General features: G+C 36.4%; 1 non-coding gene across 1 annotated transcript; it reads right to left on the bottom strand.

Annotated features, from left to right (window-relative positions):
• Positions 1-2,493: 2,493 nt before the first annotated feature.
• TRNAQ-UUG lies at positions 2,494-2,565 on the bottom strand. The gene has a single exon. It is a non-coding gene; the product is annotated as a tRNA-Gln (tRNA).
• Between the last annotated feature and the right edge of the window lie 12,487 nt (positions 2,566-15,052).

Here is a 15,052-nt window from a genome sequence, read left to right as displayed (position 1 = left end):
AGAACGAACATGCACGGATCATCACATCTAACGACTAGTATTCAAAGCCAAGGTCGGTAAGTCTATGATCGGAGTTGATATCTCCAAAAAATTATCCAGAAAGTTTGCTCTCTAAATAACGAAGATGCTGGAGCTCTCAATGTCGGTTTAAGCTCCTCCTATAAAGTCGAAAGTAGGAGCAACAATACGGAATAAGAATCGAGAAAGGTCGATCCCCCAATTGAAGGCAATAAGCGTTTAGATTATGGGTCTCCTACTCTCAAATTTCTTCCAAATTCGAGAGCAATCCTCCACCATTTCTCTTCAAACTTATTCCAACAGTTTCTCAACAAGATTACCCACAAGTTCTCTTCAAACTTATTCCAACAGTTTCTCAACAAGATTACCCACAAGTTCTATGAAGGAATAGAGTGCTGAAAGTGCTAAGAAACCATTCCCCCAATTCAATCCGCCATTGAAGAACTTCAAGAAAAACTTGAAAATCCAATTCGAGGATACATGATGACTCGTCGAGCAAGAATGATTCCAACCAGTTTCTGCACCTCCAAGGAATGCTCCCATAGAAGACCACGAAGAAAAATAACCTTGAGAGCGTGCCAAATTGAAGGAAATAGGTTTCGAAATTAAATTGAGGATAAGAGTCAAAATTCCTATCTACGGTCTCTTTTCCTTCAAATTAAGGATTCCTCTAGCTTCAGAGGAAGAAGTTGAGTAAACTTGATGAAGGAATTGAGAACTGAAACGTCGTAGAATAAGCTACCCACGAGATCCAAAATCTGGCATTTCGAGTGAATTGCATACCGAGAACGATTTCTAGAAATTAAGGTCCTACACTCAAAGACGTTCCTCCAAACCAATTCCTTTAGCCTGAGATAGGATATGGAAGAGATTCAATGAAGAAATAGAGCCTTGAAACCCCTAGAATCGGCTACCCAATAAGAAATCCTTTGTTTTATCTCCAACGATAAATCAGATTTTGGATGAACTTTGGTATCAAATATCTTAGGCTACGATCCACGAGAAGTTATCAAATAAATCCCTAGCCCTTTCTTGTAACATCCATCTTTAAGTTTCACGAAGAAATCGAGGAGAGAAACGCTGTAAATGTGGCTGTACAGGCCGAGTTTTAGATGGCGGCGATGCGAAAAATGCGCATCTTCTTCCTGTTCAGAGGAAGAAAACGATGATACGGCCAGTTCAACTGAACTATCCAAGTCAACTCAAAATTTGACCTTTTCTCGGGTTTTCTCAGTAGATCTTATTTTATGAAATGTTGTATGAATCCTTATCCTGAGAGGTTATATAAGGTAATGAAGTTTGGGAGTTATTAGAAAACGTTAGTTAGGGAAACCAAGATATGGGAGAAAATGCTCATCACGATCCATATGACTTTACCTCTTAGGATAACTAAAGTGGTATCCCTGAAATAATAGATTCCCCAGATGTACCCTTGGTCTCTAATAGATACTACATGCACAATATCATGCTGGGATATTCCTAAGAACTTATAAGTTCCAAGCTTGACTCAAGACGTTATGCATAAACCTAGGATCACCACGAATCCAAGAAAACACCTTGGTTAATGCAAACATCATGCTTAACAAGTTGCTAGGATCCATGTCTAAAGTAACCATTATCTCACTTCATGAAGTGTACCACGAGGCTCCTATTTCTCTTTAGGTGGGATGCTATGGTATATGTACCATGAGCAGGATTCCATTATGAACTTATTATCTCCCTCACCTAAATGAGATGTCCTGCACCACGATTTGCTAGCAGGATGCCACAATTATGACAACGCCGTCTATACACTCATGGGGAGAAAATTAAGAGTTACTTCGTAAGAGTTTTCATGCTTAAAATACGATGCATGACATGACAACCTCTAAGGTTTAGTTCCTGAAAACGAAACAAGAAGTCATATCCTAGCTTAAGGTTTAGACATGCTCCAAACGAAACAAGAAGTCATATCCTAGCTCAAGGTTTAGACATGCTCCAAACAAAACAAGAAGTCATATCCTAGCTCAAGGTTTAGACATGCTCCAAACAAAACAAGAAGTCATATCCTAGCTGAAGGTTTAGACAAGCTCCAAACAAAACAAGAAGTCATATCCTAGCCAACTATTTTCTGTAAGGTCTATTTTATATGACATGAGCATAAATTCAAGATTTCAAGTTGGTTGGAGCAAGTTCGGAACCTAAAACTCATGCTAGTTATTATGGGTTCAAAGGATTACGTTAGAAACATACAAGATTGAGAACCAACAACAATACCTCAAGAAGAGGTCATGTTCATGAAGCCTTGGAAGTCATGAAGCAGAGCAAGTTCGGAATAACTCAAGAATTTTACACCTTATGCCTCAAGAAAAAATTTTACACCTTATGCCTCAAGAAAATTTGTGTTTTTGCTTCGAATGCTAGGTAACACCCGTTTTAAAATGTCTTGTGTTGTCGTTCCTTATTCTGTGTTTTCGCCTCAAGGTCATTTCTTAAAGGTCCTACCGGGAGTTGAACCTAGGTCGTTGGATTCAAAGTCCAAAGTGCTAACCACTACACCATAGAACCCCGTGTAAAAATTTATTTTGGAATGGTTTTCCTATTTTATGCAGATTCCACAAGAAGAGAGATCCTATCACGAGTCAAACTCAAGTTATTGGATTCAGAGTTCTAAAGCTGTTTTATCTAACTCGTTGTGATCTAGAGCACCTTTAGAGTAGTTGCAGAAGTAACCCTCCAGTGTTGATTGAAGCTCTTGGAGAACATGTAATTTTATATATTTCTTATAGTTAATTTATATATTGTTATATATTACAAACAAATTGAAATAATACTTTACATCCCAGTCTTTCTTTCTTCCATGCAAAACTTAACATGAAAACTATATTATTTCAATATTCACTCGAGAAACAAGGGGTGAAAACTATATTATTTCAAACCCTCCATTATTGCTTCTACTTTGCGTGAAAATGCTTCCACTAAATCATGTTACTAAATAGTTTGTTTGGTTCGGTTCAATTCTTGGGTCGACTAGATTGAATCGACCTAGCTCAATTAAACTCTTGATAATATAAAAATCATAAGTTTCTTAAATTACGTTAACTTAAAAGTTTAACCCGTAATTTTTTTTAGAATGTTTAGCTTTGTGTCTAGTTGATCTCTAAATGCTTAGAAGTATCTAATAAGACTTCTATTTAAGGAACTTTTCTCTATTAAAAGATGTAAGACTTCAAGGAATTTCAAATGAGTGATTTGATATATCATAGAGGACAAAATATTTATTTGTTTCAAATATCTTATGTTGACCATTCTTTTTTTGTCAAGTATTTTAAATATTATCATTGTGAATTACTAATGGCATTAGATTGAATCTCATTAATAACAATATCCCAAAACTCAGGTAAAGATGACATCAAAATTGATACTTGAATTTCATCTTCAAAATTTATTTCCACTTGACTCAACAACCTTAAAAGGTAAAATTATAAGGAGTACAAGAGAAAAGTGCTTAAAATAGTTTCAAAATATATAAAAAAAAATATATATATAGTTTCAAAATATATAAAAAAAAAAATAATAGGAATTGGTCAAAGTCAACATCCATCAATCACTTATGACACAGCACAACACAGATGAGGGTAACATTATTTTATTTCTCTACTATATTAGGCCCTTTGGTTTATTGGCTTTACAAGATGGAGACATGAAGTTTTCTATGTTTGAAATAAATTTGGTCGATTGTTTTCTGTTAGCATTGGTACCATCATTGAAATGTTTGAGTTTACAATTTACATGTTTTTATTTTTCTACTTTGTCTGCCAGCATTTAGAAATGAAGCAAAATTAGTCCTTAGGCGGTAAACCAACGGTTCCTTCACCCAAGACCCATGGCCCAACTCCCAACATGGAAGGGATAATCTAGAGAATCATTCCAAGAACCCTAACGGATGGGTTACAAACTCACATTATCAAGCTCGACAACAAATAATGTCGCCGGCAAACTTAGGAAGACTACATGAGAGCTCTTCCTTTTTATTTAAGATTTTGATATTTAAGAAAAGAGAAAATAAATAAAAATAGGAGACATTTTATAGATTTAGGAGGAGTAAGTGAAAAGAAAAAGGGAGTCATGACCTATTTTCGGTGGGTTCTCGAAGCACGGATTGTTAAATGTTTAGGGCAACTACTCTTAGTTACATGAAAGATATGGAAAACATTGGGTTCTCGAAGCACGGATAATTATTCTTATTTCTTTTCCTTTAGACACTCGGTGGTTGGGAGTAAATCACCAGATTCAAACTGGTGACCTCTTGATCTACAGTCAAATGCTCTACCATTAAGCTATGGACCCATTTTGCATGATTTCAACCTTAGTTACCCCTTAGACATAGTGATATGAACCAGGAAGATGTGAATAAAATATTGTTGAAATTATCAAAAGATATTTCAATTCATGCCACATTGAAAAATAATGAAGTTTCATATTGTATATTTTGGGTGGTTTACAATTTAGAGTAATTTAGAGTTATTGTATTTCATTAATGTATTTTAAGACTTTTAATTTACTTTAGGTTACAATTACATAATGGTCATTAAGTATGAATGTTACAACTTTTGGAATGCCTTTAATAGTTTCATTTTGAGGCTATATAAAGTCATGTATGTTGTATTTGTAAGGAGACTTAGAAAAATATAGTAAAAGAAACATTTGTGCTTTCTTTAGCCAATGGCTAAGTTTCTTTGCAATTCTATGTAGTTTAGGTTGCATGTAGAATCATTCAAGCTCGACATGATCAATTTTGCTTGTGGAGTGATTCGAATCTCAAGCAAGTGTTCTTGCCTTCAGATATTTGATCAACAAGAATCATTCAAGCTAGACATGATCGATCTTGCTTGTGGAGTGATTCGAATCTCAAACAATGTTCTTGCCTTAAGATATTCGATCAACAAGATAATCCAAATCTTATTCCCCTTGTAGTTGATTCCTTATCTTATCACATAGTGTAAAAAGTGTAAAAAGTGTCCGTCCAAAATAAAAGGGCCCAACCAAGTTCAAACGGGTGACCAGTAAAATTCTCTACCATTGAGCCATGGATCCATTTTGTAGGATTTTAACCTTAATGACCCCTTAGACATAGTGTCAGTCCAAAAAGTGTAACAAATTTCTATCCAAGATATAAGGGCCCAACTAGGTTCGAATTGGTGACCTCTTGATCTGCAATCAAATGCTCTAACATTGAGCTATGGACCCATTTTATATGATCTTAACCTTAGTGACCCCTTCTACAGATTATCGGTCCAAAAGTGACCCTACTGAATCTGTTATTGACCAATTTTGTATAAATACTGAATCTGCTATTGACCAATTTTGTATAAATTGGTGGATTACCTATCGGGAATTAAACACAGGTCTTTAGATTCAAAGTCGAAAGTGCTAACCACTACACCATAGAACCACTTGTTAAACTTTATTTTGGCAGCAATTTTGATAAGCGCCAACAATGCTGGATTTTGCAAAACTAGAGGTCGTAGTATCCTTACAGACTTTCACAAGGTGTTTTCAACTTCTTTTATAGGTAATTGAACTTTTGAGTCCATACAAATGATTGGTTGGATTAGTATCAGTTTGAGAAGACAGAGGAGAGAAGAGAGACTTTGTTAGAAACTTTCCCATAGGTAATCTCCCAAGGTGTATTCAACTTCTTTTATAGGTAGAATTTTAAAATCAAACCACAACAAAATTTACTTCTATCTAGCAAAATTAGTTTTTTTTGTTTGAAACAAGATTATTCTCTTCTTTTTCTAAAACTAAATTTGACTCTAGAATAGATTTTAATAGTTTTGTTAATTAAATTTTCTTTAAAATTTTTGTACACACAATACAATGGAAGTATTATTTATTTTTTATTTTTTACTATTTTGTAATTTGTATGGTATTATTGAGGCTTTTGAATGAAATATGATAATTGATTCTCTGTCCTCATTGACAATTTTAGATACCTTCATATCCGATATTTGATGCGTCACGTTTCATTATGAGATCTGCCCTTGGGTCAATAAGACTTAAGCAGAGAGTTTATTTGACTAGTGATTTGATTTTTTTGGGTTGTAGAGATATCCCTTACAAATCAAGGCTTTGTATTATTATGAAGACACTCATCAAGACATTTGAAAATGTGCCTGATATCTTGAAGGATATAAGACACGTAATTGAGAGAACCTAAAATTCCTTTGAAGTTGGCTTTTCTAGGATACGTCATCACCAAAGTTTGAGACAAAGACCATTGGATGGGTTTTAATAAGGCTCAAATAAATTTAAAATCAAAGAGAACGGATCTGAGTTTGATATTATTTGATTTTGGGTATGGACACAACTAGCTGATTTCTTTTGATTACATTAATGAATGTATGTAGATGTTTAAAGTGTTGATCTTAATGGTTTTAGAAAATATCAACACATCATCAATATAAACTATTGAAATTTTTTTGAAAGGATTGAAAATATCATTCATAATCTTCTTAAATTCAGATGGAGCATTTTTTAGCCTAAATGGCATGACGTTTCTCTCATATTTTCTAAATTGGACATTAAATCCTATTTTATATTTGTCCTTTTAAGAAATTAGAATTTTCTGAAATCCCAATTTCATGTCGAATTTTATAAAAACATTTGACTCTAAATTCTTTTTATCAAATCATTTTTCTTTTGGATTGGATATCTTATTTATTCTAAAACCTTATTCAAAGGTTTGTAGTTAAATACCAGTATCAGAATTTCTGGTTTCTTTTCACCATGTTGTTAACCTAAAAATGGGTCATGCACCATAAACTCATGGGAAGATCGTTGATGGAATCGATGCAATCGACGCTCCCCTAGATGGGTTGCCAATCAAAGACCTAACATTTGATATTGACTCTTTTGAAGAAAGAGCCACACAATCGAACAGCTCGAAACGTCGCGGCAGCCCTGAGAACTCTAACATACACAGGGAAGGACGTGTCGAAGAGTTAGACATTAAACAAAATATCATGCTAAAACTCTTCAGCGATATGACAAAAGACTTCAGGACATCTACACCAAAAATCCATTGTCATCCAGCGGTCAGGATATCTGGCTTTCACCCAAGAGACCTGGGTTTGATTCCCGAAATGGAATATCATTTTCTTATTTCATTTTATTTTACAGTTTCTATCTTGGACTAAAAAGACTTTTATGAATTTCGTACCTTTGTTAGAGTTATGTTATAGATATTTTGTTCAATTTCAAATGGTTAATGCGACAATCCAGTGTTTTCGAGGTCTCTCTTGTTGAACGACATCATGGTTGAGATGAGCAGGTGATTCAAATGGTTAATGCGATAATCCAGTCATTTTCGAGGTCTCTCTTGTTGAACGACGTCATGATTGAGATGAGCACTCGAGTGAGTTTGACAAGTTGGGCTGTAGAGAACCACACCTCAAGCCAAGTTCATGTGGGCTTAACAAACTTAAAATCCAAGAACACAACCTCTTAAATGGAAACTAGGATGCTAAGGAATTTAAAAGCTTTATTTTTGACGTAGAACAATATTGAAGGTTACTGAAACTTGCTCATAGGACTTAAGAGTTATGTTGGTCGCAATGCATCTCATGGACGATGCAAAACTATGGTGGCGCTCGAAGGTGAATGGTATAAAAAATGGGTCATGCACCATAAACTCATGGAAAGACTGTTGAAGGAATCGATGCAATCGATGCTCCTTTAAATAGGTTGCCAATCAAAGACATGATGTTTGATGTTGACCCTTTTGAAGAAAGAGCCACACGATCGAACAGCTCGAAACGTCGCGGTAATTCTGAGAACTCTATCACACACATGAAAGGACGTGTCGAAGAGTTAGACATTACCCAAAACATCATAGTAAAACTCTTGAGCGATTAGACAAAAGACAGGACAACTACACCAAAAATTCATTGTTGTCCAGCAGTTTGGATAGTTGGCTTTCACCTAGGAGATTCTGGTTTGATTCTCTGAAATTGAATATTATTTTCTTATTTCTTTTTATTTTATACTTTCATCTTTTGTCACCAATTATATTTAAACTTTACCTCATTTTGAGAGGCTTTAATGGTCAAGTTCAATAGTATCTTAGATTAAAGACTTTTATGAACATCATACCTATGTTAATGTTATGTTATAGATATTTGTTTCAATTTCAACAAGTGGGGTTGAGGTGATTCAAATGGTTAATGCGATAATTCGGCTATTTTCGAGGTCTCTCTTGTTGAACACCATCATGGTTGAGATGAGCACCCGAGTGAGTTTGACAAGGAGACTCGAATTTAAACTTTACCTACGTTTGAGAGGCACTATAATGGTCAAGTTCAATGGTATTTTAGATTAAAAAGACTTTTATGAACTTCGTACCTTTGTTAGTGTTACTTCGTACCTTTGTTAGTGTTACTTTGTACCTTTGTTTGTGTTACTTTGTACCTTTGTTAGTGTTATGTTATAGACATTTGGTCAAGTTCAACAAGTGGGGTTGAGATGATTCAAATGGTTAGTGTCACTTTATTTGATTCAAATTGTTAATGTGATAATCCAGTTGAATAGTTACAGGTTATTTCCAAGGTCTCTCTTACTGAATGCCAACAGGGTTGAAATGCCTGAATGAGTGTGACAAAATTGAAATAAAATCAAATAAAATCACTAAAAAAAAATCAAAAAACTTGAAAAAAAAATTAGCCTTATGACACTTCCTTCAACTCGAAGGGCGGTAAATCAAGGATTCCTTCGCCCAAGACCCATGATCCAACTCCCAACATGGAAATGATAAGCTATAGAATCATTCTAAGAACCTCAATGGACGTGTCATCGATGTTAGAAGAACGACCGCATCAGAGCAAGTCATGGGGATAGAAGATCCCGTTGAAGGATGATAGACCAACCGTAATCTTCATCCCAACAAGCCAAGCTTTTGTAGAAGCAAGAACCCTTGTATTAAAGAAATTAACACCTTCTTATACAAAATTTGGATCAACCAAGAGATAAAGCTAGAATTAGATAATGAGATCCAAGATTAAGAAACAAGATTTGGAACCTTTTTCTAAAATGAGTCACCTCACAATTGAACTTGATCAAGGCTTGATTGAATGACTCCAATCTACAACAAGAATTGCATGAAACTTAGAAATGACAAAGATATGCTCATAGTTCTATAAGGGGGATCGTTTCAACTTGAGAGATCAATTTCATTGATCACAAATATGGTTTTACATAATAATTTGTGGGTATTTATAGTCTCCCAACAAAAGAAGTTAGTGTTCGTGATTTAATCTCGATCCCTTTAAATCTCCACAGAAGACGAAGTCAATTTGAGCATTACAAACTTTATGAAATTAAAATAATAAATAAAGTTTTCTAACCACTCATGAAATGATGCTTGCAACTTCATCCACTACTTCAACTGTGCAAATATTTACTTTTGAATCTCCAAATGGTCTTGACTCAAACTAATCAGCTTGTAACACATGAAATGATGGTTAAACCTAGCCTATCCAATTTTGTAGATGAAGTATGAATGCTTGTTGAATCTTCTTGGCCTTGGGTTGTGTAATAGTTCCAGTTGGAACACCGTGATTCTTATCATCATCCCCCTCTTCAAAAGGATTCGTCCTCGAGTCAGAAAAATCATCACCTACATCAAAAGGACTCAACTCAGCAACATTGAAAGTAGAATGTATTGACGATTCCACGGGAACATCAATTTTATTGTTCCATGCACTAAAATGAGTCATTTTACTAAATTTATTATAGAGCATTTATAGTCAAATAAAGAATTAGGAATCCACCCTATCTTTAGATCTACAGACCCACTCCCACCTCAGCTATCCACCTAAACATTAAAATGAAAACTCATCCGTAGAATTATTTACGCTAATTCATTGAAATTTTAATCTACAGTCCCACTCCCACTCCCAATTCAGCTATCCACGCTAACATTAAAATGAAAATTCATCAGTAAAATTATTTACGTTAATTCATTGAAATTTTAAAAAGAAATCATCTCTAAATTTAGATAAGATAGTAAGTTATACTACTTGAATCAAGTGTGGTAAAGTTCGAACGAACACGTGAAAATTCATCCGTAGAATTATTTACGCTAATTCATTGAAATTTTAATCTACAGTCCCACTCCCACTCCCAATTCAGCTATCCATGCTAACATTAAAATGAAAATTCATCCGTTAAATTATTTATGCTAATTCATTGAAATTTTAAAAAGAAATCATCTCTAAATTTAGATAAGATAGTAAGTTATACTATTTGAATCAGGTGTGGTGAAGTTCGAACCAACACGTGACCTTCAAATCTTCAACATTACGGTCTCCCAACTAAGCTATCCCCTGTAACATTGAAAATGAAAATTCTAAATTTAGATAAGATAGTAAGTTATAGTACTTGAATCAGGTGTGGTGAAGTTCGAACGAACACGTGACCTTCAAATCTTCAATATTACGGTCTCCCAACTAAGCTATCCCCTATAACATTGAAAATGAAAATTCTGATTTGGATCGAACACGTGACCTTTAGATTTTCAGTCTGACGGTCTCAAAACTGAGTTATCTTCGCTAATATTTGAAAAAAAAAATCATAAGTAAAGGTATTTCTACTAATTCATTATATTTTAAAAAGAAATAATCACTAGTTTTAGATTGAATAAAGTTATGCAACTTAATGAACTTATGCAACCAAGTGCGGTATTTCCGCTAATTCATTATTCATTGAAATTTTAAAAATAAATAATAACTAATTTTTTATTGAATAGTCAGCTTATGCAAATGGAAACAGGTGCGGTGAACGTGGAGATTAAACACGTGACCTTCAAATCTTTAGTTTGACACTCTCCCAACTGAGCTTTGGAAGCGAATATCTTAGGCTACGATCCACGAGAAGGTATCAAATCAAATCCCTAACCCTTCCTTGTAATACCCATCTTTAAGTTTCATGAAGAAATCGAGGAGAGAAACACTGTAAATGTGGCTGTAAGGCCGAGTTTCAGATGGCGGCGACGCGAAAAACGCGCATCTTCTTCCTGTTTAGAGGAAGAAAACGATGATAAGGCCAGTTCAACTAAACTATCCAAGTCAACTCAAAATTTGACCTTTTCTCGGGTTTTCTCAATTTTAACCCCATTCCAGACCGATTCTCATAGAAAATCTTCTGGTTTCAGAAACTAGACACAATAAGAAGTATGTGGAAGGAAATTTGAAGTAATTCAGATACTGGAAGCTCAAGAATAGACATCCCAAACGTCGACGACGAGGCAAGTAGCCACCTTGGACTTTTTGCTAAGAAATACTTGTAGAAATTGCTTGAATTTTCATATGAACCCTAAACCAAGAATGAATTAAGGATATATGAAAGAAAAACCCAAAGAACCGTGAGTTAAGACCCTGAACCGATCAAATAGCTCGAGATTTAAGTAACGTTAAAATAACCCACTATATGAGCTCCGCTGCATATCAAATTTTAATATTGAGCATATTATATTATGTTGAGGTTAGATATGAAATTTGGTGGTCATTGGATAAGGTATGTAGGTAAACCAAGAAATGGTGTAAAATGACCATAATGCCCTTAAGGTAATTTACCTTCGGTTCATGACCTAGATGACCTTCAAATGCTATGAAATTCATCAGTAGATCTTATTTTATGAAATGTTATATGAATCCTTATCCCAAGAGGTTATATAAGGTAATGAAGTTTGGGAGTTATTGGAAAACTTTAGTTAGCGAAACCAAGATATGGGAGAAAATGCTCATCACGATCCATATGATCTTTGCCATGAAGCACGATGTTTATAAGTTTTGTACTCAATGTTGCCAATGTTTGTTGCACACAAAAAATGATAGGGATGTTAAATTTTTAAGTCACTTTTGGAAAGTATGGTGGATAAATTAGGTACCAAATTATTATTTTCAACTGCATGTCATCCTCAGACTCATGAGCAAACTGAGGTAGTTAATAAAATATCACATTGCTTAGGGCTATTATTTATAAGAATATTAAGTCATAAATTGGGTAACAAATTATTGTTTTCAACTCCATGTCATCTTCAGATTAATGAGCAAACTGAGGTAGTTAATAGAACATTAGGAGCATTGCTTAGGGCTATTATTTGTAAGAATATTAAGTCTTGGGATGAATGTTTGCCACTCATTATTCTCTTTTTGAAGTTGCTTACGGATTTAATCCACGTACGCGTCTTGATTTGCTTTCTATTCATTCTAATATTTTTGTGGGTAAAGCAGCCACAAGTAAGGCAAATGGGATCAAAACATTGCATAAAGAGGGGAAGGAGACAATTGAGAAACAAAATTTCAATGTTGCTTCAAGAATTAACAAAGGACGGAATGAAATCATTTTCAAACCAGTAACTGGGTTTGGATACATTTTCGCAAGGAGTGATTCCAATCTCAAAGGAAGACAAAGTTACATCCAAGAGGGAATGACCCTTATCAAGTCCTTGAAAGAATTAATAACTATGCATATAAAATGATCTTCCAGGAGAATTTTCAGCACATTCTACTTTCAATGTTGCTGACTTGAGTCCTTTTGATGTAGGTGATGATTTTCTGATTCGAGGACGAATCATTTTGAAGGCGAGGAAGATGATAAGGATCACGGTGTTCCAAATGTTCCAATTGGATCTATTACACGATCCAAGGCCAAGAAGATTCAACAAGCATTCATTCTTCATCTACAAAATTTGATAGGCTCGGTTCAACTATTATTTCATGTGTTACAAGTTTATTAGATTGAGGAAGGATCATTTGGAGCTTCCGAAGTGAATAGTTACACAGTTGGAGCAAATGAAGTTGCAAAGCATCAATACATGAGTTGTTAGAAAACTTTATTTATTTTTAATTTCATAAAGTGTGTAACAGTAGAATTGTCAAATTGACTTTTTTTTTGGAGATTTAAGGGGATCGAGATTAAATCTCAGCCACTAACTTCTCTTGTGGGAGACTATAAATACCCACAAATTATTATGTAAAAATTAAATTTGTGATGAATGAAATTGATCTCTCAAGTTGAGAAGTTTCCCTTCTAAATCTGAGCATCATCTATGCAAGTTTGTGTGAGCCATGCAGTCACGCTTTGACTTTATTCAGGATGTGCAACAATACGGTCATCTCTCAGCCGTATATAGAGAATTCCTTGATCATTTCCTTGGCGGATAACACAAATGAAATCGCTTCCCTGACCGCCCATCTTATGAGTCCATTCTTGTCTTGTTGGTTTGTTGTACTATTCTATACCTCTCTCGATTGATAGAAAGACGTTCAGGAGCTTGGAGGGCCTATCGTGAGGGAACTTTCCTTTTCACGGTAGGCAAAGGTAAAACGGGAGTTGCATATGTCCACAGTGATCAAGGCAGAGCGACTCCTTCTTTAAAAGATGTTGGTTTTATCGAAACTGTTAGATCCGCTTTCGTTAAAGAAAAATAGGAGCTCTTGGTTTGGCCGATGTCGATTCGTATGGCAATGCGGACTCGACTAAGGATGAGAATTCCACTTTTCATACTGCTGCTATGTAACGGAACCCAAAAAAAAAAAATGAACGCCGGAGTTTTCGCTCGCACACGACCCACAAAAGGCGGCCGAGGGCTGGGATGCCACAAATCGCGGCCCCGACCTTCAGCCACCCTGAAAGCACCTGCAAAGAAACGAAAAACTGTAAGGAAAAAGGAGAGAGAACAGAAAACCGACGGAACTCCGGCGAAGCCGAATCGTACGAATCGACGTCGAAAACCCCCATTTCACACCACAAAAGTAATCCCAGAACCCTTTACACACATCAGGTGTAGGTTTTAGACGAATCCTGTACGCTGAACACCGTCGACAAGGAAGACGGAACGGCGGACTTCCGAGCTTCTCCAGATCCGGGAGTGTGAGGCCCTTACCAACGAAATCTGTACCAAAAACGAGGTTAGGGTGAAGGATAAGCTCGGGAACGGGGGAAAAAAAGGGGAAAAAAGGACGTCGGGACGACGTTGTCGAGGAGAGAGAGAGACCGCCGGAAAATCGCGCAGGAGTCGGGCGAAGAGGACGAAGTCCGACCCGAGATCCAGATCCAGAAACCCGAACTGAACCCCGTCCGTTCGGTCGGCACAGAACCCACGTTACCCGCAGCCCAAACACTCAGCCTTCACCCGCGAGCCGGCCCATCACCGCGCGGCCCGTCACCCGCGTTCGGCCCGAGACCCGCGAGCGACCCGTTAACCCGCGCCTCGACCCGAGACGCCTGCACACGCGTCGCCCTCTGATTGTGCCACGTGTCACATCTGCAGCGCGGCTCCTCTCGGTTCAGGCGGCTTCATCGGTTCGGCGGCGGCTCCTCGGCTCCGGCGGCTTATTCGGCTCGGGAAACCTGTTTCCAGCCCGTTTGACACCGTTCCGACCCTCCCGAACCTGGTTTCGGCCCTGTTTAAGGTAAAAGGGAACATGTTAAGGTCGTATTTCACAAATTCCAGTTGGGAATTTATTATTATTTGTGGAATACTAACGGAAGTGACTCATGAACCAATAGGAACCAACCACCAACGGAAGTGTAGAACGTCCACGAGGAGCTAGGAGCTTACGTTATATTCTAGGGAGTACTTCGGCTAAGGCCTACCAAGTAAGTGGCTCACCCGTGGTAGGTTACGCATTAATTGCTGTATGTTGGCATGTGCCCGTGGTTATGCACGTGCCATTAAATTGTTTGCTAGCTTAATATGCTTAAGTACGAAATCATGTGAATGTGAATGTATGTTATTTATGCTGCTTATTGGATGTGATATGAATGCATGTGACGATGTGTGACCCGTGTACGATTATGGCTTGTTGTATGAGTATGGGAATGTGATTGAATGAATTGCATGACATGGAATATGGTAAATTGCATGATACATAACCTCGCTAGGAATATGTATGATATGTAACGAAATGAGAATGAGAATGACATGTAAGCATGAAAACGTGACGCGGGGTTATGCTCATTAAATGATGAGTTTAGGACTAGTGGGACC

The sequence above is a fragment of the Cucurbita moschata genome, unplaced genomic scaffold (assembly GCF_002738365.1).
Source record: "Cucurbita moschata cultivar Rifu unplaced genomic scaffold, Cmos_1.0 Cmo_Scf00104, whole genome shotgun sequence".
Classification (NCBI taxonomy): Eukaryota; Viridiplantae; Streptophyta; class Magnoliopsida; order Cucurbitales; family Cucurbitaceae; genus Cucurbita; species Cucurbita moschata.
The sequence above is the reverse complement of the archived record's forward strand: the minus strand, read 5'-3'. Positions and strand labels throughout refer to the sequence as shown.